General features: G+C 44.3%; 1 protein-coding gene across 1 annotated transcript in view; it reads left to right on the top strand.

The window, feature by feature from the left end:
- LOC124552289 overlaps positions 1 to 25,362 on the top strand; it is a 151,132-nt gene that overhangs the window by 46,245 nt on the left and 79,525 nt on the right. The window lies entirely within an intron of this gene.

Below are 25,362 nucleotides of genomic sequence, written 5' to 3'. Positions count from 1 at the left end.
AATAGCCTTTCGATCCCTGTATTTAACTCCTGCCACCTTCAGAATTTGAAGGACAGTATTCCAGTCAACATTGCCAAAAGTTTTCTCTAAGTCTGCAAATGCTAATGTCTGCCTTATTAGCGTTTATTATTTTGAAAGCAAGAATTAGAAACAGTGCGTCACGTCTAGATTTAACATCTTTAACAGCTAGTCCCCAGTTACGTCGCTGAAAAGTCGCGACGCTATACAGGCAGTTATTTGATGGTGATACAGCCGAGGCGGAAGATAGAGTTGTCTTTTAAAGTGCTTACTTTAGTTCGAGGTAAGAGATGCTGCATTACGAAACTTTCTCAGCGCTATTAGCACTAGGGACAACTTGTGCAGGGCAGGGTCGTTTTGAGCCAGCGGTCAAGGTCCAAAAGCTCGCACGAGGCACAGATGGGACCCGGCAGAGTTTGGCCTGCAGCCCTCTCTCACACACACACACACACACACACACACACAGAGAGAGAGAGAGAGAGAGAGAGAGAGAGAGAGAGAGAGAGAGGGGGGGGGGGGGAGGAGTGCTAGCCCAGCCCGCGGAATGTGCGGTGTTCAACTTGCTGCCGTGACGTATGAATCAATTTCTAAAATAGCCCGGACGCGCGCTGTTGCCGATAATTAAAAAAAAAAAAAAGAGACAAAGAGAGAGAGTGAGAGGGCGAAAAACAAAGCGTCAAGAAATAAATGAAATGAGAAAGAGCGGGATAAGAGCGTTGGCGGAAGAACTTGGAAAGAAGGGGAATTTTCATGACGGACGGGTATAGAAAGCAAGACGCATGGGGGATGTGGAGGGGGGGGGGGGGGGGGGAGAACGACGTAGCGGAAGAGACAGAAGGCACACCAGTTACAATGCGCACAGCAATCACATTGATTGCCTGCTGGGCGTGTACCATCTGCGAGTGCCAATTTTTCTGCGTTTCTCATTTCCAAACGTTTGCTGCGAAAGTTATTTTTTTTTTGTTCCGGTATTTTGCGATGTACAGCTGTGGGTGGAGTGGGGGTGGAGTGGTTTGTTCGTGATAATAGTGGGTGGATAACATGACGCAAGAGCAGGGGGAATAGTGGTGTAGTATGTGGGGGGAAGGGGTGGTGCGCCGCTCATCAAATATGCCGATATCTGCTTCGCTGCACAGATAACCGTGTGCGCTGGAATACGGTCGCATCAGCGATTTATACGCAGCTGCGCCGTCTGTTCAGCGAGGACAAACACGCAAATTTATTCGCACAGAAAGTGAATTCCACGAAGTACGTTCTGGGCACTGTTTTACGAGAGAGATCCAAGCGGCAAAAGCTATAGCTTATGAGTATATCGAGCGTGTGCAGGAAGAGCCATTACAGTTTATCGAAAAAAAAATGTTTAAATAAAAAGACCAAGTTGATCACCAGCAATAGTTCAGCCGAGAGTGCGTCTAAACAGTGCTGAGGATTACTTGTTATGTAGGAACTGTACAGTGAGTATGCATCATACCCCAAGCACACCGTACAAAATATTGAAGGAGTCGTCGAAACAAAGTGATGACATTTATTTTAGTAAAGGTTAGTCTGAGTAAGTTATCTGATGTGTTTTCGAATGGTCCAAATCTTCGATTGTTGGTCGAGTTAGATTCCAGAGAAGCTTACACGCCAAGTTCAGACATCGCTGTAGTCATTTCCGTTCTGCACTCTATTAGAAAATACAAAAGACAGATATTGCTTAGGCCTTGCTTCAGCATTTCATCTCTTGAAAAATATCTCATGGCAAATGTTTAATTTACCATGACGATCGTAGCTGTGTGAAATGCATTCTAAGACACTGTAAGTTTTCAGTGAATAGAAGGGCTAGCTAGTGTGATATTAACTATACATTCGAGTGATTTACATATTCTCATCACTGAATCATTTAAGAAATAAAAGTGATTATGATCTAAAATAGTGATCGGCCTAAAATATAAACTGCAAGTTTTCGTAATCTTATCTGGAGGGCTAGAATTTCAGACTTTGGCGCGAATTGTGCTCTCCGCCACACACCACTTGGTGGCTAGCGGAGTATATATGTAGATATGTAGATGTAGATGTAGAAGTAGAAGTAGAGTCCATAGTCAGACTATTTTATTTTGTTGTTCGATGAACCTGCTGCCTGAGGCCTATCAATTTTAAAGATTCAAATTATTCCGTTTAAAGTCTACAGTAAATCTTCTTTTGAGGTTGAAGCTCTTTTTTCCGTGTTTGCTTTAACAATACGTATATTTTGGATAGGGTCCGCCTTTAGCAAAACACAATTTTGTTTTTTAACCCAAACAAATTCACAGATACCTCTGAAAGATTCAGAACAACCGCCAGGAACACGATCAACTGTTCCACTGTCAGCCATCTTGTTTTTACACCTTCAGTTGTTCCACTGCCCGCCATGTTTGTTTTTACAGCTGGTAAGCACTGAAGCAGCGACAGGGACAGTGACAGTGGCAACTCAATATATAATGTTTGACAGTGATGCAGATGAGGAAAAAGAAAACGTAAGTTCAAAAATATTCAAATATGTGTGAAATCTTATGGGACTTAACTGCAAAGGCCATCAGTCCCTAAGCTTACACACTACTTAACCTAAATTATCCTAAGGACAAACACACACACCCATGCCCGAGGGAGGAGTCGAACCTCCGCTGGGACCAGCCGTCCAGACTATGACTGCAGCGCCTCAGACCGCTCGGCTAATCCGTGCGGCAAAACGTAAGTGAAACATTGTGTAAATAGACACACACTCACACACACACACGCACACACACACAGAATTAATTAATTTCAGGCATAGAAATTACAATTTTCAAATGGTTCAAATGGCTCTGAGCACTATGGGACTTAACATCTTAGGTCATCAGTCCCCTAGAACTTAGAACTGCTTAAACCTAACTAACCTACGGAGATCACACACATCCATGCCCGAGGCAGGATTCGAACCTGCGACCGTAGCAGTCCCGCAGTTCCGGACTGAAGCGCCTAGAACCGCACGGCCACCGGGGCCGGCTTTCAAATCGTAATTTTGGCTTAAACAATTTATCTACTTTAAGGTGTAAGTCGTTGCAGATGACAAAATGTGGAACAAAACAAAATGGTTCAAATGGCTCTGAGCACTATGGGACTTAACATCTGAGGTCATCAGTCCCCTAGAGCTTAGAACTACTTAAACCTAACTAACCTAAGGACATCACACACATCCATGCCCGAGGCAGGATTCGAACCTGCGACCGTAGCGGTCGCGCGGTTCCAGACTGTAGCGCCTAGAACCGCTCGGCCACCCGGCCGGCGTTGGTTTCTACTTACGGTGATTTCTGCTGTGTTTTTGGCCTATATCAGGAAATGCTGACTGTTAGCACTACTTTGGTTTTTTCCTTAACCAGACATTGATACTTGTCTAATTTTTTGCTGCTCTGCAGAACTATGCGTTTTTTTACGTTTTACACAGCACACTTTTTCGTACACCACTGTTTACTGTTTATTTGTGTACTTCCAAGTGCTTATTGTGTTGTGGAGTGTTGCTAACATTGCGGCTAGTTTCTCTTCGAGCTGCACTTATGTTTCTTATTCTCTGTAGTTAATTACGTATGTGCTATTTTTAATTCTGTTCCTGTCCAGTAAGTCTCCCTCACAGTAGTATGCACTGATGTGCACTCATCCATCTCTGCTTCTCCCTTCTCCACCTATTGACCACAAAAAAACTGCATCACTATTCCTTCATTACTCTTACACAGTATATGAATACACAGAAACATAATTAAATAGAACAACACACATATAATTAACTGTAGAGAATAAAGAAAATAAGTATAGGTCAAAGACAAACGAGTAGCGATATTGGCAACACTACAAAACACAATTCACGCTTAGAAGTATACAAATAAACAGCGAACAATGGTGTACGAAAAAGTGTGGTGTGGAAAACGTAAAAAATGCATAGTTCTGCGAAAAAGCGAAAAATTGAACCACATGTATTAGCGTCTAGCGAAGAAAAATTACAAAGGCGTGCTAGCAGACAACATTTCCTGGTGTAGGCGAAAATACAAGCAGAAATTACCGTAAGTAAACACCAGCAAGTAGTTAACGAACACTTTTTCGATCGAATGAAACAAGTAGTTTACTGTTACCAGTCACTGTTTGTGTCCACAACGCGTTTCGAAGGTTTAAACCTTCATTATCAACTGGATTTACATGTATTAATGCGACCTACGTGTGTTGGTTTGGTTGTTTGGGGAAGGAGACCAAACATCGAGGTCATCGGTCTCATCGGATTAGGGAAGGATGGGGAAGGAAGTCGGCCGTGCCCTTTCAGAGGAACCATCCCGGCATTTGCCTGGAGTGATTTAGGGAAATCACAGAAAAGCTAAATCAGGATGGCCGGACGCGGGATTGAACCGTCGTCCTCCCGAACCTACGTGTCTTGTTTCGATTTTGGGGTAACTTGTGGATGACTGTTACAACCCCTCCGGGATAACCGCGCGGTCTAACGCACTGCTGCCGGCCGTTGTGGCCGAGCGGTTCAAGGCGCTTCAGTCCGGAACCGCGCTGCTGCTACGGTCGCAGGTTCGAATCCTGCCTCGGGCATGGATGTGCGGGATGTCCTTAGGTTAGTTAGGTTTAAGTAGTTCTAAGTCTAGGGGATTGATGACCTCAGAAGTTAAGTCCCATAGTGCTCAGAGCCATTTGAACCACTTTTTTTTTAACGCGCTGCTTCTCGAGCGGGAAGGCGTGCCGGTCCCCGGCACAAATCAGCTCGGCGGATTGGCGTGGAGATGCGGTGTGCCGGATCCAGACCGTAGCGCCTAGAACCGCTCGGCCACTCTGGCCGACCTTGTTGTTTCATTCAATATCAATAACAGTAAGGTCTAACCAAAATTTTTGCATTTTAATGTTTTCTTCGATCTTAAAAACAAATCAAATTGTACATATAGTTAATCACAGAACACTGGTGATGTTTTTCTTCGCCGCGCGGGATTAGCCGAGCGGTCTAGGGCACTGCAGTCATGGACTGTGCGGCTGGTCCCGGCGGAGGTTCGAGTCCTCCCTCGGGCATGGGTGTGTGTGTTTGTCCTTAAGTAGTGTGTAAGCTTAGGGACTGATGATCTTAGCAGTTAAGTCCCATAAGATTTCACACACATTTATTTTGTTTTTCTTCAATAGAGCGGAACGTGTCTGGTGAGGAAACACGCATTTTCTTGTAATTGTAACGACGGAACAAAAATACCTTCAATAATTTTACGATGCATCATGCGAGATACCTGTTTGCATGGTAGCAGACGACTGGTGTCACCCAATCTGAGGTTGCAAAACAAAGCAGTTAAGTTCCCAGTTGGCTTAAAATGTGGCGGCGTCTAGACCATTCTGTGTTGTTTTCACAGGTCGTCGCATGTACCTCCATTTCTTATCTGAGCCGCCGCCTCTACAGATTGCTCTCGTGAATGGCTGGCCCGCGCTCGAGACCCACGGTCAGCAATGCGCTGCCATGTGGGCCAGTTGGCGCGTGTGTTGCCCTTGGATGTCGGCCTTTTCAAGGACGGACCAGCTGACTCGTAGCTCGTTAACTGGGATAAGCGTTCCCTCACGGCGCATTACCGTTACGACGCTGTCGAGCGAACGTAACCATTCAGCGGAGCTCAGCTAAACACCCTCCCACTCTTCACTGTCTCTACGAATTCGCGTGTGCATCTCTCTCTCTCTCTCTGAGCACTGGTCTAGACATTACTGCACCCTCCTGGGACCGCTGTCTAATCTTTATATATATATAATTCTACTATACGTGTGTATGTCACTGAACTCCTCCTAAACGGCTGGACCTATTTGAATGATTTTTTTTGTATGCATTTGGTTGTCGCCCTGGATGGTTTAGATTCACAAATCAGCCTGGCAGATGGCGCTGCAGTCGGTACCTAGGTCATTTATATACACTGCAACTAAACGGCTGGATCGATTTGAATGAATTTTTGTGAATGCATTCAAGTGGGGGCCTGGAAAATTTACATTCTTAAATCAGCACGGTATTTGCATTTTTGTGTGAAATATTGAGCGTATTATATTCAGATATAAGTTACGTGCATAGGATTTCGTTTATTTTTTGACATTTTAATTTGAGTGTATTATATTATGTGTGTTTCGTTATTTTGACATTTTAATTTTTTTGTACGGTGTCTTTTGATATTTTAGGTATCCTAGTCGCTTGAAAATCGTGCGGGACAACGTCTGTCGGGTCTGCTTTTATATATATATATATATATATATATATATATATATATATATATATATATTGAGGGTTTCGTACGAACTATGGCCTATTGCCCACTGGATGCGTAATAGGGCTGTTGATAAATTATCGGTATATCGATATTTTCTAGAGAAAATATCGGTCGGTACTGGTGACAACTTTACGCCAGATGTATCGATACATCGTTGCCGAGACGGCAATGTCGAGTGCCGATATTTTTATTTTTATTATATTTTTCTAGCAATTTTCGGTAAATATTTGAAATTGTTCTTTTGAAATTGAAGCAGAACATAATTTTAATTTCACTGTATGAAGGAGTCTTACTACTACTTGTTGAGCTTTCATCAAGTCAAGTCTACCTCTTTGAATGTATGAAGCAAGTATAGGTGGTACAAAGAAAGGTCCGATTGACTGGCTGGTGGAGAGGCGTTGCGTTGAAGATCAATTTTTTACGCAGCTACTGCGCTGATTCTTCACGTAGGCATTCTTCAAAACCAGTTGGCTGAAAATGATGTACAAAAATCTGAATGATAACGTCGGTTTTTGCGGTTGGCAGAGACTGGCGGGATGGAAATGTTGACGTAATCGGCGCTCCGCGCTACAAACAGAAACTGCATAATTTAGAGTACAACTGCTAGGTGGCTGGCGTTTGCAGAAATGAAAAAAACAGGGTAGTTGGCATGAAGTGTTCCGGACAAAAATGCTTCAAATGACTCTGAGCACTATGGGACTTAACATCTGAGGTCATCAGTGGTTGGTTCAAATGGCTCTGAGCACTATTGGACTTAACACCTGAGGTCATCAGTCCCCTAGAACTTGGAACTACTTAAACCTAACTAACCAAAGGACATGACACACATCCATGCCCGAGGCAGGATTCGAACCTGCGACCGTAGCAGTCGCGCAAGGAGGTCATCAGTCCCCCAGAACTTGGAACTACTTAAATCTAACTAAACTAAGGACATCACACATCCATGCCCGAGGGAGGATTCGACCGTAGCGGTCGCGCGGTTCCAGACTGAAGCGCCTAGAAGCGCTCGGCCACAACAGCCGGCTGTTCCGGACAACTCTAATATGTGACGAAACCGAACGACAAACCCATCGGACACCTTTCACTTTGCCACTGACACGCAGTTACCGTTGTTAGCAAACTGGTTATCGCCATGTGCTGAACATGCATCACTTTCATCCGAATTATTGCTGTTACTGGGATAAGCAGTCTGCTAGCTTGTTTACGGAGAGAGCATCTAAAATGAATCAATACTTAAATATATAGCTCTAAAACCGGCAGTATATTTACAATGTGCAGTAGATATTTTTATAGGCGTCTATTCAGGGTGTTACAAAAAGGTACGGAAAAACTTTGAGGAAACAATCCTCACACACAAATAAAGAAAAGGTGTTATGCGGACATGTGTCCGGAAACGCTTAATTTCCATGTTAGAGCTCATTTTAGTTTCGTCAGTATGTACTGTACTTCCTCGATTCACCGCCAGTTAGCCCTATTGAAAGAAGGCAATGTTGACTTCGGTGCTTGTGTTGACATGCGACTCATTGCTCTACAGTACTAGCATCAAGCACATCAGTACGTAGCATCAACAGGTTAGTGTTCATCACGAACGTGGTTTTGCAGTCAGTGCAATGTTTACAAATGCGGAGTTGGCAGATGCGCGTTTGATGTATGTATTAGCACGGGGTAATAGCCGTGGCGCGGTACGTTTGTATCGAGCCAGATTTCCAGAACGAAGGTGTCCCGACAGGAAAACGTTCGAAGCAATTGATCGGCGTCTTAGGGAGCACGGAACATTCCAGCCTATGACTCGCGACTGGGGAAGACCTAGAACGACGAGGACAGCTGCAATGGACGAGGCAATTCTTCGTGCAGTTGACGATAACCCTAATGTCAGCGTCAGAGAAGTTGCTGCTGTACAAGGTAACGCTGACCACGTCACAGTATGGAGAGTGCTACGGGAGAACCAGTTGTTTCTGTACCATGTACAGCGTGTGCAGGCACTATCAGCAGCTGGTTGGCCCCCACGGGTACACTTCTGCGAATGGTTCATCCAACAATGTGTCAGTCCTCATTTCAGTGCAAATGTTCTCTTTACAGATGAGGCTTCATTCCAACGTGTTCAAATTGTAAATTTTCACAATCAACATGTGTGGGCTGACGAGAATCCGCACGCAATTGTGCAATCAGGTCATCAACACAGATGTTCTGTGAACGTTTGGGCAGGCATTGTTGGTGATGTCTTGATTGGGCCCCATGTTCTTCCACCTACGCTCAATGGAGTACGTTATCATGATTTCATACGGGATACTCTACCTGTGCTGCTAGAACATGTGCCTTTACAAGTACGACACAACATGTGGTTCATGCACGATGGAGGTCGTGCACATTTCAGTCGAAGTGTTCGTACGCTTCTCAACAACAGATTCGGTGACCGATGGTTTGGTAGAGGCGGACCAACTCCATGGCCTCCACGCTCTCCTGACCTCAACCCTCTTGATTTTCATTTATGGGGGCATTTGAAAGCTCTTGTCTACGCCACCCCTGCACCAAATGTAGAGACTCTTAGTGCTCGTATTGTGGAAGGCTGTGATACAATACGCCATTCTCCAGGGCTGCATCAGCGCATCAGGGATTTAATTCGACGGAGGGTGGATGCATGTATCCTCGCTAACGGAGGACATTTTGAACGTTTCCTGTAACAAAGTGTTTGAAGTCACGCTGGTACGTTCTGTTGCAGTGTGTTTCCATTCCATGATAAATGTGATTTGAAGAGAAGTAATAAAATGAGCTCTAACATGGAAAGTAAGCGTTTCCGGACACATGTCCACATAACATATTTTCTTTATTTGTGTGTGAGGAATGTTTCCTGAAAGTTTGGCCGTACCTTTTTGTAACACCCTGTATATTAAGGTTTACAATTTATATAAAAAACAGCTACCAGCCACATGTATGGTTTAAAAAGGTTTATGTCGACTTTCGACAAAATAGCGTATACCCTATATATTTCCCGTCGGTGTATCGATATGTCTACATCTACATGGATACTCTGAAAATCACATTTTAAGTGCCTGGCATAGGGTTTTTTCGAACCACCTTCACAATTCTCTGTAATTCCACTCTCGTATAGCGCGCGGAAAGAATGAACACCTATATCTTCCCGTATGATCTTTGATTTCCCTTATTTTATAGTGATCGTTCCTCCCTATGTAGGTCGGTGTCAATAAAATATTTTCGCATTCGGAGGAGAAAGTCAATGATTGGAATTTCGTGAGAAAATTCCGTCGCAAAGTTAAAACGTCTTTCTTTTAATGATTTCCAGCCCAAAGTCTGTAACATTTCTGTGACACTCTCTCTCATATTTCGCGATAATACAAAACGTGCTGCCCTTCTTTGAACTTCTGCAATGTACTCCGTCAGTTCTATCTGGTAAGGATCCCACACCGCGCAGCAGTATTCTAAAAGAGGACGGACAAGCGTAGTGTAGGCAGTCTCCTTAGTAGATCTGTTACATTTTCTAAGTGTCCTGCCAATAAAACGCAGTCTTTGGTCAGCCTTGCCCACAACATTTTCTATGTGTTCCTTCCAATTTAAGTTGTTCGTAATTGTAATACCGAGGTATTTAGTAAAGTTTGTGGCTTTTAGATTAGACTGATTTATCGTGTAACCGATGTTTGAGTTCCTTTTAGCACTCATGTGGATGATTTCACACTTTTCGTTATTTAAGGTCAACTGCCACTTTTCGCACCATTTAGATATTTTTTCTAAATCGTTTTGCAGTTTGTTTTGATCTTCTGATGACTTTATTAGTCGATAAACGACAGCGTCGTCAGCAAACAACCGAAGACGGCTCCTCAGATTGTCTCCCAAATCGTTTATACAGATAAGGAACAGCAAAGGGCCTATAACACTACCTTGGGAAACGCCAGAAATCACTTTTGTTTCACTCGATGACTTACTACGAACTGTGACCTCTCTCACAGGAAATCACGAACCCAGTCACATAACTGAGACGATATTCAATAAGCACCAAATTTCACTACGAGCCGCTTGTGTGATACAGTGTCAAAAGCCTTCCGGAAATCCAGAAATACGGAATCGATCTGAAATCCCTTGTCAATGTGAATGTGAATAAACAGCTAGTTGTGTTTCACAGGAAAGATGTTTTCTAAACCCATCTTGACTGTGTGTCAATAGACTGTTTTCTTCGAGGTATATTGGCGACCGATAGTGATACCTTTTTAAATATCGATATATTGGATTGGCGATATTTTTAAAAATATCAGCTTTAGCAGTGCGCAAACTTTAGACAAAGCGTCGGACGATTCTGCACGATAATGTGCGGGTAAAACAAATATATGCAGAATATGGGGGCCCTACTAATGCTACGAACGAAACGGTGCCTCGCTGTCGTGCGTAGTCGCACAACCTTCAGATCAGTTTGGATTTTCTAAACCAGTCGCGTGATATAATGGTGGACGGCGAGGAAGCTAATCAGCCTGGTGGAGAACACGGAGAGCCATACGGGATTACAAGACGCCTCAGTATTACACGAGAAATACTACTCTCAAGGTGTGGGACGCAGTAGCTATGGAATCAGAGAGGTCAGCTAATTTCCTTTGCTGTCGTTTGATGGGTGAGCTGCCACGTAAGCGTATATGCATAACAAGTTTGTCATCCGAAAATTTCATGTCTTCTGGATACATCATTACAGACAGCAACGATACTGCTAATTTGTCCTACACTGAATGTAGTCCTGAGTAGAAAGGTCTTGTTTACCAACTCGGTATTGCATTATCTTTCGACGATTTCTTTTGTAAACATTTCGTTTTAATTTTTTATGTCTTTAATAGCAATGAACAAAGCATTTATTTAAAGTGAGTGTTACACGTTCATCGGGTGCAATAGTTTCTCTGAAGCTGCTGCATTTCTTCAAAAGATGCTCAGTGTGTATCAGAAGTATCCAAAGGTTCACTTACTGATTCTAAAGTGGACGAAAGAGTGCTGATCATTTTCTTACAGATTCTTAGATGAATGAGCAAATTCTCCATGCATACATCTTTTATGTAGCCTAGTCACTCACGCAGTCTTGCTTCCGCCTTCTGTTTCTCCGCAGCGTGTGCTATATATATGTAAGGAAAAAGAAATCAGATACAGACCTTACAACATTACTAGCTAAAATGCCGACTACACTGATTTTATCGGACGACATCGTGAACAAAGGACGCGGTGTTGTGAGATAACGAAACGCACGATAACGTACGACCGTCTGTCACATATTTACGCATCCAGTGGACACCTAGCCTTAATTCGGCATGTAGACAGCTCATCCATCCAGGGAACCGACGGTCTCAATGATTTTTGCCTGTTATCGATGGCTTCAAATGCCTCTGAGCACTATGGGACTTAACATCTATGGCCATCAGTCCCCTAGAACTTAGAACTACTTAAACATAACTAACCTAAGGACAGCACACAACACCCAGCCATCACGAGGCAGAGAAAATCCCTGACCCCGCCGGGAATAGAACCCGGGAACCCGGGCGTGGGAAGCGAGAACGCTGCCGCACGACCACGAGCTGCGGGCCCTGTTATCGACATTGAAACTTGCAAGATATGGGTTGCAGGCATTCCAATACTTACCAGCATAATTTCAAGTTTAAAGTCAGATAACAAATGACAAAAGATATATTTTTTTCCTCTGATATAATCATAAACCAACAGTTTTTGGTTTTTTTCTTTACTTGTACCGTGAAACCTTACTTTTCACCAAAAAATGGCTCTGAGCACTATAGGACTCAACATCTTAGGTCATAAGTCCCCTAGAACTTAGAACTACTTAAACCTAACTAACCTAAGGACATCACACACACCCATGCCCGAGGCAGGATTCGAACCTGCGACCGTAGCAGTCCCGCGGTTCCGGACTGCAGCGCCAGAACCGCTAGACCACCGCGGCCGGCCTTTTCACCACATTTCATGATTATACCCCAGGAGGAGGTATCCAACAGGTTTTATCGAGTGAGTTTGCAAGTGCCAATGTATGTGACGTAAATGACAGTATGTTTTGAGTACACTGACTTACAAGTATAACATTTTTACAGCACCAAAAGACCTCAGTACGTGACATAAATTTCAAGTTGATATGATTACCCGTTGCTGAGAAAATCGGGCCTTAACAGACGGACGGATAGTCCTTAAAACAAATGACAAAAATTTTTCTTCGTGTGAAAGAATTACAAATTAACAATTTTCGAATTTTTCGCTTTAATTTTACTGCGGAAGCTTACCGAGTGCCTAATTTCATGATTCTAGGTCAACGGAAAATAGCCTAAAGATTTGGATGAGTGAATTTGCGAGTATCAAAACCTGTGGCTTAAATGACCGTATCTTTTGACTGCACTTATTTGGAAGCTTACGTTTTTTTACGTCACCAAGGGACCGTACACTTTAGGGATGTGACATAAATTTCAACTTGATACCTGAGAAATAAGCGGTCTTAACAGAGGCACAAACAGACAGATAGTCTGATAACAAATGACGAAAAAATTTTTTTCGTGTGATATAATTACAGATTAAGCATTTGCAGATATTTCCCTTTGGTTCTACTGCGAAATCTTTCTTCTCGCCAAAATTCATGATCCTGTGTCAATAGAAGTACCCTATAAGTGTTAATAAGTGAGTTTGCGAGTATCAAAATATGTGACATAAATGGTTCGTATCTTTTGAGTGCATTGACTTAGAAGCATATATTTATTACACCACCAAGGAAATGCAGAGCTTAATACGTGAGGTAAATTTCAACTTGATACATCCAGAAAAATGAATTTTGATACCAACTGCGGTATGGAAGCCTAAAAATACCAGTTTTTGAAAGGATGGGAGAAACTGAAAAAAAAAAATTGTTCATGTGGCTCTGAGTGCTATAGGACTTAACATCTGAGGTCATCAGTCCCCTAGACTTAGAACTACTTAAACCTAACTGACCTAAGGACACTTCACACATCCATGCCCGAGGCATGCCCGAACCTGCGACCGTAGCAGTCACGCGGTTACGGACTGAAGCGCCTAGAACCGCTCGGCCACACCGGCCGGCGGAGAAACTGACAGAATGCATGTAGATCACAACTCACGCGTTTAGTTACGGAAAAAATTTTTACGCGACCGAGTAGAGAATTACAAAATTTGTCAGGAAAGGGAGTAAATAATTTACAACAGACGCCAGCGGTTGAGTTGACCTTTGCGGGCGCACATGCGCGCGGAACATCTGGCGACGCGCGATGCGGCGAAGTGGACGCACTCAATTGGCTGTATTTTTTCGAGCGAAGTGGGTGTGGTTTGCAATGCGCGTTGTAACTTACAGAGTCTGAAATTATGATCAATACTGTTCAAGAACTTCGTGAAATCTGTGTCTGTAGCCTGCAAACTACTGTGAAGTGCGTGGCAGTGGGTACGCCACATTGCAGAAGTTTATTAAGGACTCTTTCTCGTTCCGGTCAAGTATTTTCTGCAGGGTAACTTTTACTGCCGACTCCAAACATCACGAAATCATACGCAGGCCGATCAAAGGGGACACTAATTTCGTATGAAAGTATTTTTAATTATTACCTGTCTTCGACATGCAGTCAACGGCTCCCTGAAGTTAAGTGATGTTGGGTTCGTGAAGCTCTTGGATGGGCGACTGTCAGGGTCTGCCGATCGGTGTTGGCAAGCAGCGTGCATTCAGTCCTTGTGAGGGCAGTTGGAGAGTTACCTGATGGAGCAGTAGCAGCTCCGGTCAGGAAAACTGACGACGGCTGGAGAGCTGTTTGGTGACCACATGCCCCTCCATATCCGCATCCAGTGACGCTTAACGGCTGAGGATGACGCGGCGGTCGGTCGGTAGCGTTGGGTCTTCCGAAGCCTGTTGGTACGGAGCTGGACATGCAGCTTAATCAATAGAGTCGATATTTTGGCAATAAATGGTCGAACATAGGGCCTATCATTACAATTGAGGTGGACACGGTAAAGCTAATTACAACCATACATGGTTTCTAATTAGTGTTTGATCAGTGGGAACGGTCATACAATATGATGTATTGTTCTACTGGAGATCTGAATTCTCAAGATGGTGACAAGCAATTATACATGGCTCTTGATATATTACAAGATAAAAATAGTGAAACTAGAATATCAGCACCTCTATATTAAGACCATTTCAGCGTCTTACAGAAGAGATTTGTTGGCAAGCTGACATCATAACATGTAGCTATAAAGAATTCTGAACGTGGCAGTGAACAAAATGCGTAAGTTGAAACCGACACGGGATGGCCGAGCGGTTCTAGGCGCTACAGTCAGGAACCGTGCGACCGCTACAGTCGCAGGTTCGAATCCTGCCTCGGGCATGGATGTGCGTGATGTTATTAGGTTAGTTAGGTTTAAGTATCTCTAAGTTCTAGGCCACTGATGACCTCAGAAGTTAAGTCTCGTAGTGCTCAGGGCCATTTGAACTAGATGTGGTCGCTGATTCACTAATCAGCGACAATACCGTGTGACACAACACCAAACAGGTTTTGTCTAAAGCTAAGTAGCGCACAAAGAAATATTAACGAGTGCATTGTCACTAGATATTAAATGCTGTAAAAAAGTAACTCGTTCCATCTAAAAACTGTAGATAAATTCATACCTCGACAGATACAAATATTTCGATTGTAAATCATGCGGCAAGATACGTACTTCATAGCGCAACCACGCGACTTTATACAAGTCGACGCAACAACTTGACTTCTTGAATTTAAGCTCCATAGGAAGTCATTAAACTTTATACGAAAAAGCAAAAGCAAAGAGTAATGTGAATCACTCCGTACTGATGTGTCGACAGAAGTGCCGACACAGTGTGGTTTAAGGGGACCGCAATGCACGCTATAAGCTCACGAAGGATGGCGGGAGGTATGCAACAGGATACGTGATGAATGCTATAAAGAAAAGTACGTAGCTCCTGGAATACTTAACTTTAATCCATCCTTGTGGTACATCGCTCTGGACTATACAAGTGAGACTCTTTAGATACAAGCTATGTAAGGCTAATGGCGCCTTGCTAGGTCGTAGCCATTGACTTAGCTGAAGGCTATTCTAACTATCTGCTCTGCAAATGAGCGAGGCTTCGTCAGTGTGCATCGCTAGCTACGTCGTCCGTACAACTGGGCGAGTGCTAGTAGGTCTCTCTAGACCTGCCGTGTGTTGGCGCTCGGTCTGTTATCACTGAAAGTGGCGACACGCGGGTCCGACATGTACTAATGGACCGCGGCCGATTTAAAGCTACCACCTAGCAAGTGTGGTGTCTGGCGGTGACACCACACGTACTTCTGATGGTATTAATACCAGTAGGTTTGAACACTTAAAGTATGAAATCTTAACCTGACTTATCACTCAGATGATGACAGGGGTGAAGCGTAACCTCCAGTGATACTTCGTTTCTTCTGCAAAGTTGGCTACAGTAGCTTCGCTTTTCTCTCATGCCTATCTATTCCTTCGTCATCGTTGCGTAAATCAGTCACTAGTCAGGTTTCTCGAAATTACTGCAACCATTGGCCTTTTGTTTTGTTCTTCATTTATTATCCCATTACCAGTTTCGAATCGCCTAGCGATTCATCATCAGATGATACATGTTTATTGATTTCTGCAGCACTGTGAGAGTCGTGTAGCTGTCGCAAGATGTTAAACGAAACGAGTAAGCACTGAGTGTGGCGAAAATCATTCACAGTACGAGATAGAAAAAAATGGCTCTGAGCACTGTGGGACTTAACATCTGACGTCATCAGTCCCCTAGAACTTAGAACTACTGAATCCTAACTAACCTAAGGACATCACACACATCCATGCTCGAGGCTGGATTCGAAACTGCGACCGTAACAGCAGAGGGGTTCCGGATTGTAGCGCCTAGAACCGCTCGGCCACAACGACCGCCTAATTACTGTTCCATGGATCATTTTGCACGACAGATTGTAATGATGTGGAACGAGTCATTTTACGTTCATACCACAAATTAATTTGTACATACGGTTACATTCTGGATATTTCTAAGTTTTTTATTTTTGTATTACAAAAATAAAAAAAGATAGAGAGCTGTGGGTTTGTAATTCCTACCCACCACCTTTTACGCAGTAATAGAAGTTCTTCTACGGAATAGAAGGAGTTGTCAATGAGAAACTTTCCCAATCTGTTGTTAAATTTTACTTTGCTGTCTGACAGACATTTTATATCATTGGGTAAATGATCAAAAATATTTGTTGTAGCACTGTGCATCCTTTTTGTGCTAAACACAACCTTAATGTGCAGTGCAGAATGTTGTATTTCGTTCTGATATATTCTGGGATAGCTTTTCGTGATAACGAACTGGTACTGAGAGGCTACAGCGCGTTTCTTTCGTTACATCATTACGCTGTGTCGTGCAAAATGATCCATGGAACAGTAATTAACTAAGTAACCAACTCTGTAATTAGTAAATATGTATATCATTGTTCCTTTTGAACTGCAGTGGATTATTTACAACAAAATTCATGAGGGAGTAAATATACTGCGAAGCAGCAGCAGAGTGCACAAGACCTTAAACGGATGTCTGAAAGATGATCGTCAATGAGTACCACATAATATCCTTACAGCACGTGTTTGTGCGATGAAGAGTTTCTTTATTAAGATGAGTTACTCCAGAACGTTATTCCATATGACGCTTTAGAATAAAAATACGTCAAATTATTGATCTGCCTCACGCAGGATTTGCAATGATTCTAATCGCAAATGTGGCTGAACTAAGTTGTTTTAGAAGTTCCAAAATGAGATTTTTCCAATTTAAATTCTCATCAACGTGGACCCCTAAGAATTTTGAAGTTTCCACTCTTTTTATTATTTCTTCACCATGTGTTACCCCTATCATTGGTGTAGTACCCCTGGATGTACAGAACAGAATATGTTGTCTTTTTAGAACAGCGGGTGAGAAAATTCACAGAAAACCAGTAATTTATACTTTTAAGATCATTGTTCACCGTATCTTTTGTCTCTGTACGTACGCTTCAATTGGTTATAATACTGGTGTCATCTGCCAAAAGAACTAATTCTGCTTATTGTGTACTAGATGCAAGATCGTATATATATATGATGGAAATTAGCGTCAAACGAAAAAACTACAAAGAACGAAACTTGTCTAGCTTGAAGGAGGAAACCAGATGGCGCTATGGTTGGCCCGCTAGATGGCGCTGCCATAGGTCAAACGGATATCAACTGCGTTCTTTTAAATGGAAACCCCCATTTTTTAAAATTACATATTCGTGTAGCACGTAAAGAAATAGGAATGTTTTAGTTAGACCACTTTTTTCGCTTTGTGATAGATGGCGCTGCAATAGACACAAGCGTATAAGTACGTGGCATGACGCAACATTCCGCCAGAGCGGACGGTATCTGCTTCGTGCTACATTACCCGTGTTAAAATGGACAGTTTCCCAATTGCGGAAAAGGTCGATATCGTGTTGATGTATGGCTACTGTGATCAAAATGCCCAACGGGGGTGTGCTATGTATGCTGCTCGGTATCCTGGACGACATCATCCAAGTGTCCGGACCGTTCGCCGGATAGTTACGTTATTTAACAGGAAGTGTTCAGCCACATGTGAAACGTCAACCACGACCTACGACAAATGATGATGCCCAAGAAGGTGTTTCAGCTGCTGTTGCGGCTAATCCGCACATCAGTAGCAGACAAATTGCGCGAGAATCGGGAATCTCAGAAACGTCGGTGTTGAGAATGCTACATCAACAACGACTGCACCCCTACCATATTTCTATGCACCAGGAATTGCGACGACTTTGAACGTCGTGGGCAGTTCTGCCACTGGGCACAAGAGAAACTACGGGACAATGACAGATTTTTTGCACGCGTTCGATTTAGCGACGAAGCGTCATTCACCAACAGCGGTAACGTAAACCAGCATAATACGCACTATCGGGCAACGGAAAATCCACGATGGCTGCGGCAAGTGGAACATCAGCGTCCTTGTCGGGTTTATGTATGGTGCGGCATTATGGCAGGAAGGATAATTGGCTCAAATGGCTCTAAGCACTATGGGACTTAACATCTGAGGTCATCAGTCCGCGGATAATTGCCCCCCAATTTATCGATGGCAATCTAAATGGTGCAATGTATGCTGATTTCCTACGTAATGTTCTACCGATGTTACTACAAGACCTTTCACTGCATGACAGAATGGCGATGTACTTCCAACATGATGGATGTCCGGCACATAGCTTGCGTGCGGTTGAAGCGGTATTGAATAGCATATTTCATGACAGGTGGATTGGTCGTCGAAGCACCATAAAATGGCCCGCTCGTTCACCGGATCTGACGTCCGCGGATTTCTTTCTTTGGGGAAAGGTGAAGGATATTCGTTATCATGATCCACCGACAACGCCAGACAACATGCGTTAGCGCATTGTCAATGCATGTGCGAACATTACGGAAGGCGAACTACTCGCTGTTGAGAGGCATGTCGTTACACGTATTGCCAAATGCATTGAGGTTGGCGGACATCGTTTTGAGCATTTATTGCATTAATGTGGTATTTACAGGTAATCACGCTGTAACAGCATGCGTTCTCAGAAATGATAAGTTCACAAAGGTACATGTATCACATTGGAACAACCGAAGTAAAATGTTCAAACATACCTACGTTTTGTATTTTAATTTAAAAAACCTACGTGTTACCAGCTGTTCGTCTAAAATTGTGAGCCGTATGCTTGTGACTATTACAGCGCCATCTATCACAAAGCGAAAGAAGTGGTCCAAATAAAACATTCATATTTCTTTACGTACTACACGAATATGTAATGAAAATGGTTCCTATTAAGAAAAACACTTTTGATATCCGTTTGACATATGGCAGCGCCATCTAGCGGGCCAACCACAACATCTGGTTTCCTCCTTGAGGCTAGACAAGTTTCATTCTTTGTTCTTTTTTCGTTTGACGCTTATTTCGTGAGATATTTGGCCATATATATATATATATATATATATATGTGTGTGTGTGTGTGTGTGTGTGCCCAGGCTCAATAATACATGTACATTGAAATCTAAGCTAAATTAAATCGAAGAAATATGCACCGTTCGGCGATAGTGGCACTGGAAAGGACACCGTAGAATGTACACTCCTGGAAATGGAAAAAAGAACACATTGACACCGGTGTGTCAGACCCACCATACTTGCTCCGGACACTGCGAGAGGGCTGTACAAGCAATGATCACACGCACGGCACAGCGGACACACCAGGAACCGCGGTGTTGGCCGTCGAATGGCGCTAGCTGCGCAGCATTTGTGCACCGCCGCCGTCAGTGTCAGCCAGTTTGCCGTGGCATACGGAGCTCCATCGCAGTCTTTAACACTGGTAGCATGCCGCGACAGCGTGGACGTGAACCGTATGTGCGGTTGACGGACTTTGAGCGAGGGCGTATAGTGGGCATGCGGGAGGCCGGGTGGACGTACCGCCGAATTGCTCAACACGTGGGGCGTGAGGTCTCCACAGTACATCAATGTTGTCGCCAGTGGTCGGCGGAAGGTGCACGTGCCCGTCGACCTGGGACCGGACCGCAGCGACGCACGGATGCACGCCAAGACCGTAGGATCCTACGCAGTGCCGTAAGGGACCGCACCACCACTTCCCAGCAAATTAGGGACACTGTTGCTCCTGGGGTATCGGCGAGGACCATTCGCAACCGTCTCCATGAAGCTGGCCTACGGTCCCGCACACCGTTAGGCCGTCTTCCGCTCACGCCCCAACATCGTGCAGCCCGCCTCCAGTGGTGTCGCGACAGGCGTGAATGGAGGGACGAATGGAGACGTGTCGTCTTCAGCGATGAGAGTCGCTTCTGCCTTGGTGCCAATGATGGTCGTATGCGTGTTTGGCGCCGTGCAGGTGAGCGCCACAATCAGGACTGCATACGACCGAGGCACACAGGGCCAACACCCGGCATCATGGTGTGGGGAGCGAACTCCTACACTGGCCGTACACCACTGGTGATCGTCGAGGGGACACTGAATAGTGCACGGTACATCCAAACCGTCATCGAACCCATCGTTTTACCATTCCTAGACCGGCAAGGGAACTTGCTGTTCCAACAGGACAATGCACGTCCACATGTATCCCGTGCCACCCAACGTGCTCTAGAAGGTGTAAGTCAACTACCCTGGCCAGCAAGATCTCCGGATCTGTCCCCCATTGAGCATGTTTGGGACTGGATGAAGCGTCGTCTCACGCGGTCTGCACGTCCAGCACGAACGCTGGTCCAACTGAGGCGCCAGGTGGAAATGGCATGGCAAGCCGTTCCACAGGACTACATCCAGCTTCTCTACGATCGTCTCCATGGGAGAATAGCAGCCTGCATTGCTGCGAAAGGTGGATATACACTGTACTAGTGCCGACATTGTGCATGCTCTGTTGCCTGTGTCTATGTGCCTGTGGTTCTGTCAGTGTGATCATGTGATGTATCTGACCCCAGGAATGTGTCAATAAAGTTTCCCCTTCCTGGGACAATGAATTCACGGTGTTCTTATTTCAATTTCCAGGAGTGTATAATGTTGCTTTCCCGAGTTTCTCAGTAACAGAACTCTAATTGACAATGATAACTTCACTAATGATATTTATTAGCACAGACGTTTTGTGGATGTCTCTATAGTTACAAGAGCACATTGTACATTGCATTGCTAGTAGTTCGAATTTTCATTATTTATCCAGTATAGCAGCAGCGCCTTCAGTAGTTTTTAGATAGCAGCAGCACAGCATTTATTTATGGCACAAACAGGTAGGTCATGTATAATTTGTGATACAATTAACATTTTAACAGTGACACACTCATCAGACAAGGTATTTTTTGTAGTTACTAATATTGCATATTTTTCTCGCAGTCAGAGTGCTTGTTTTATTGCTAACAGGACAGTTTTCTTTAAATTTAATAGAACACACTATACTCTCGCCATGGGCGTTGCAGTACACAGTTTAATGCTGCCTTTCTGATTAACTTTAACATTCTTGATCACTTTTCAAGAATTAAAAGATTACTTAGGAATACGAGCTGAACTGTTTCTCTAATCACGAGTTTAACTTCACATTATCACAGAGATAAAACACCACTAAATATAACCAGACATTACCATGCAAACAAAACCAATTATAATTGCGTAGGGTTCCGCGGCCTGTCAGTCGACATAAAAGGACACTGCATGGCTAGAACTCACAATTAGACCCAGAAGAAGGCCGCTGCTACCGTGGCCGAAACGTTGGTTTTTCTCCAGCAGCAGTATTTTTATACATTATGACGCGGTACCATACCCAGAAAACTTTTATATGAAAACCAATTAGCCACTTTCACTGTAGACCACAGGGGGAAAAAGAATGATGTTGCGCTGTTTCAAACAGACTGGACCTGTATTCGCGAGTATGGATGCTACAACCCAATTTAAGTTCAGCATAGTTTCCCTAATTTGCTTCAGGCAAATGCCAGGATGGTTCCTCATACAAGATTACCTGTTCTACCCTTCTCAAACTAGACCTGCGAGTATACAGGGTGTTACAAAAAGGTACGGCCAAACTTTCAGGTAACATTCCTCACACACAAATAAAGAAAATATGTTATGTGGACATGTGTCCGGAAACGCTTACTTTCCATGTTAGAGCTCATTTTATTACTTCTCTTCAAATCACATTTATCATGGAATGGAAACACACTGAAACAGAACGTACCAGCGTGACTTCAAACACTTTGTTACAGGAAATGTTCAAAATGTCCTCCGTTAGCGAGGATATATGCATCAACCCTCTGTCGCATGGAATCCCTGATGCGCTGATGCAGCCCTGGAGAATGGCGTATTGTATCACAGCCGTCCACAATACGAGCACGAAGAGTCTCTACATTTGGTACCGGGGTGGCGTAGACAAGAGCTTTCAAATGCCCCCATAAATGAAAATCAAGAGGGTTGAGGTCAGGAGACCGTGGAGGCCATGGAATTGGTCCGCCTCTACCAATCCATCGGTCACTGAATCTGTTGTTGAGAAGCGTACGAACACTTCGACTGAAATGTGCACGAGCTCCATCGTGCATGAACCACATGTTGTGTCGTACTTGTAAAGACACATGTTCTAGCAGCACAGGTGGAGTATCCCGTATGAAATCATGATAACGTGCTCCATTGAGTGTAGGTGGAAGAACATGGGACCCAAAAAAGACTCACCAACAATGCCTACCCAAACGTTCACAGGACATCTGTGTTGATGACGTGACTGCACAATTGCGTCGTCAGCCCACACATGTTGATTGTGAAAACTTACAATTTGATCACGTTGGAATGAAGCCTCATCCGTAAAGAGAACATCTGCACTGAAATGAGGATTGACACATTGTTGGATGAACCATTCGCAGAAGTGTACCCGTGGAGGCCAACCAGCTGCTGATAGTGCCTGCACACGCTGTACATGGTACGGAAACAACTGATTCTCCCGTAGCACTCTCCATACTGTGACGTGGTCAACGTTACCTTGTACAGCAGCAACTTCTCTGACGCTGACATTAGGGTTATCGTCAACTGCACGACGAATTGCCTCGTCCATTGCAGCTGTCCTCGTCGTTCTAGGTCTTCCCCAGTCGCGAGTCATAGGCTGGAATGTTCCGTGCTCCTTAATACGCCGATCAATTGCTTCGAACGTCTTCCTGTCGGGATTCCTTCGTTCTGGAAATCTGTTTCGAGACAGACGTACCGCGCCACGGCTATTGCCCCATGCTAATCCATACATCAAATGGGCATCTGCAACTCCGCATTTGTAAAGATTGCACTGACTGCAAAACCACGTTCGTGATGAACACTAACCTGCTGATGCCACGTACTGATGTGCTCGATGCTAGTACTGTAGAGCAATGAGTCGCATGTCAACACAAGCACCGAAGTCAACACTGCCTTCCTTCAATAGGGCTAACTGGCGGTGAATCGAGGAAGTACAGTATATACTGACGAAACTAAAATGAGCTCTAATATGGAAATTAAGCGTTTCCGGACACATGTCCACATAACATCGTTTCTTTATTTGTGTGTGAGGAATGTTTCCTGAAAGTTTGGCCGTACCTTTTTGCAACACCCTGAATAAATGCCGGTATACGAGAAACATGTTTTTGTTCCTAAACTGTAACCCGGTGACATGTTCCATACCCTTATAAAAGTGGTTCACAGAGAGACGAATCTACTACTGTTTATAGTCGCCGAAGCGCGGCTAGAACCGCACGCCAGACACTTGCCCCGCGCTGAGGACAGAAGAACAAAGGTGCCGCGGCTGCTCCCGCGCCCTCCCTGCCCCTCCTTGTTTCCACGGGAAACAATGCACCCGCAGGCTCGAGGCTACCGGTGGACGTTTCTTTCTTCACTTCCCCCTCTACCCCTTTCCAACCTGTCAGCAGGTATCCCCGCCTTGACACTTGCTCCAGGCTGTTGCCTCCTTGCTGCTTTGTCAACCCTTACTGGAATTGTTCTCTGCCAGACCGATTCTGCTGCTTCATAAACAACTCTTTTCATGGAATAACCACCCTTTTTTGTTACTTTTTCACTTTTTTAAAATTTATACCATCTAGCCTTCGTGTTATTAGCCAGCCCGCATCTCGTGGTCGTGCGGTAGCGTTCTCGCTTCCCACGCCCGGGTTCCCGGGTTCGATTCCCGGCGGGGTCAGCAATTTTCTCTGCCTCGTGATGGCTGGGTGTTGTGTGCTGTCCTTAGGTTACTGAGGTTTAAGTAGTTCTAAGTTCTAGGGGACTGATGACCATCGCTGTTAAGTCCCATAGTGCTCAGAGCCATTTGAACCATTTTTTGTTATTAGCCCACTATCTATACTGGCGGAAAGAAATGCAATACCCTCAAGGGCAAAATGATTTTGTTGACAAGTGACTTGATAGGTTGTTTGTCATTGTAGGAGTAACTATATAATAAAAAAAAAGATTTAAATGAAACACGTATGCCACAGTAAAGGATGCCTAAACAGGCACATCAGTACGCAGCGTCTTAGGTTTGCTGAACCTACGAAAGAAAACATGGGACACAGACATAACAGAAGCGTTGGTTGGCATATCTATGTATCCTTATGGTATATCTCCTCATTCCTCTGTATATTTATTCCCCCCGCTTACGTCGTTAGCTTGAAACGGACAATAGTTACCTGTTCTCTGCTTCATCGCTGAAAGACCTAACAAAAGACGGACAGGCCGGACTTATATCTATTTGGGCGAAAACGACCATAAAAGGCCGCACACGTCTGTATAAATCCAGACACCTGGCCATCCTAATAGCAGCGGACTATTGTGACCGTCTCAGCAAAAGGACGCCACAGGAAGGATGAAGCGGGACACCTCGATAGGTAGGCGTTCTTGTCCAAAGAGACGTGTTCAGCACGCTTACACTGCAGAAGGCGGCGCCTTGGGCTTCTGAAAGGAGAGGTTACTCCACAGTGAGAGCTGTGCGGTTGCTGGCACGATGTCAGTATTGCTGAATGGTCACACGCAGCACCTCGATGTGTTAGTGACTTAGAGGCCACAAGTGCAAGTGTTTCGAGAATACACAGCGCATGAAATTAAAGGATATCTTTTTCGAAGCCCTGTCATTGTCTCCCACTGCGATGCATAAGATGGAAATATGGCTCGGAGGTGCCTACACCTTCCTCTGCAATGGTGAAAAAGCGTGGAGCCCCGTAACGTCATCCTCGCACTCGGCGACGCTTGGAGTGTTGACACATTCGAGAAAAAGGCCAGAGCTCAGAAGCTCGTGTACGTTGTGAAGCGGCAACGCAATATTTGCTTTCGTTTACAGGTTGGAACCGGTAGAGGTCGCATGCGACGAAATTTGGTTGGTCCATTACGGCCTGGGGGACATCCGCTGGTACGTATTTCTCGATCCAAAAAAATTTTCCAACAGCCGTTCGTTTTGGTTTATTTTATTTCATATCTCAAATGCTACCAGTTTCGGCAACTCAGTATTGCCATCTTCAGGCCACTGCATAATAAAGGAGTATATATGTAGTGATATAAGGGTGAACAGTTCTACAATTGACA

This window comes from Schistocerca americana, chromosome 10, assembly GCF_021461395.2.
Source record: "Schistocerca americana isolate TAMUIC-IGC-003095 chromosome 10, iqSchAmer2.1, whole genome shotgun sequence".
NCBI classification, from domain to species: domain Eukaryota; kingdom Metazoa; phylum Arthropoda; class Insecta; order Orthoptera; family Acrididae; genus Schistocerca; species Schistocerca americana.
The sequence above is the reverse complement of the archived record's forward strand: the minus strand, read 5'-3'. Positions and strand labels throughout refer to the sequence as shown.